The sequence below is a fragment of the Hoplias malabaricus genome, unplaced genomic scaffold, assembly GCF_029633855.1.
Source record: "Hoplias malabaricus isolate fHopMal1 unplaced genomic scaffold, fHopMal1.hap1 scaffold_29, whole genome shotgun sequence".
NCBI classification, from domain to species: Eukaryota; Metazoa; Chordata; class Actinopteri; order Characiformes; family Erythrinidae; genus Hoplias; species Hoplias malabaricus.
The window spans coordinates 412,089-412,869 of NW_027101104.1; the positions used below are offsets into that span (position 1 = coordinate 412,089).

A 781-nucleotide genomic window follows, 5' to 3' on the forward strand; every position below is an offset into this window, starting at 1 on the left:
GCGGTCTCTCTCTCTCAGCGGGGGCGCGGAGACCGATCGATGGGTAAAGCGACCCTCAGACAGGCGTGGCCGCGGGATGGACCCCCGCGGCCGCAATATGCGTTCGAAATTTCGATGATCTGTGTCCTGCAATTCACATTAGTTAACGCAGATGGCTGCGTTCTTCATCGAAGCACGAGCCGAGTGATCCACCGCTAAGAGTCGTATTCGGGTTTGTGCCCGGCCCGTTACAGGCCGGGCGAAGGAAGCCATTCGAACAAGAGACAATTTTTGCCAATATATTTCAAGCCGGGTGCCTTCCACCCCCGTGCAGGGGGGGAAAGGTCATTGAACCTGGGCGTCACCACCGGACCGAGGAGTTACGGCCCGGGGGACGATCGCCCGAGTAGGTGCCCGAGACTTACGTGGTTTAGGAGACCGGGGTCTAGGCACCCGCCGTTCCCGGCGAGGCCCAGGGGTTTGGTTCGCTGCGTTACGGGTCCCGGTCTAAGGCATTCAGGCGTGCGCTCAAAGCCAAGCTCTCCACCCCGGAGGGTATGAGCGAGGCCCGGTGGTACGCTCCCAAGTCCCCGCTTAGGGGAAGGCGCTGGGTAGATCCCACCTAGTCAGGACCGGCGGGCACCGGCCGTCTCCTTTCGGGTGTTTATAAACGCATCCGGGGTTCGTGAGGCCCCTTCAACTCGCGCACCGGCCTTAGACTATTATACGGTCCGTCTCTGCGAAGCCAACATCGGGGGTATTTTGCATGCGCTCTTAAGCTCCGCTCTAACCCCGTGAGGGG

General features: G+C 61.1%; 1 non-coding gene across 1 annotated transcript; it reads right to left on the minus strand.

Annotated features, from left to right (window-relative positions):
• Positions 1–49: 49 nt before the first annotated feature.
• LOC136684601 (5.8S ribosomal RNA) lies at positions 50–203 on the minus strand. The gene has a single exon (XR_010799742.1). It is a non-coding gene; the product is annotated as a 5.8S ribosomal RNA (ribosomal RNA).
• Between the last annotated feature and the right edge of the window lie 578 nt (positions 204–781).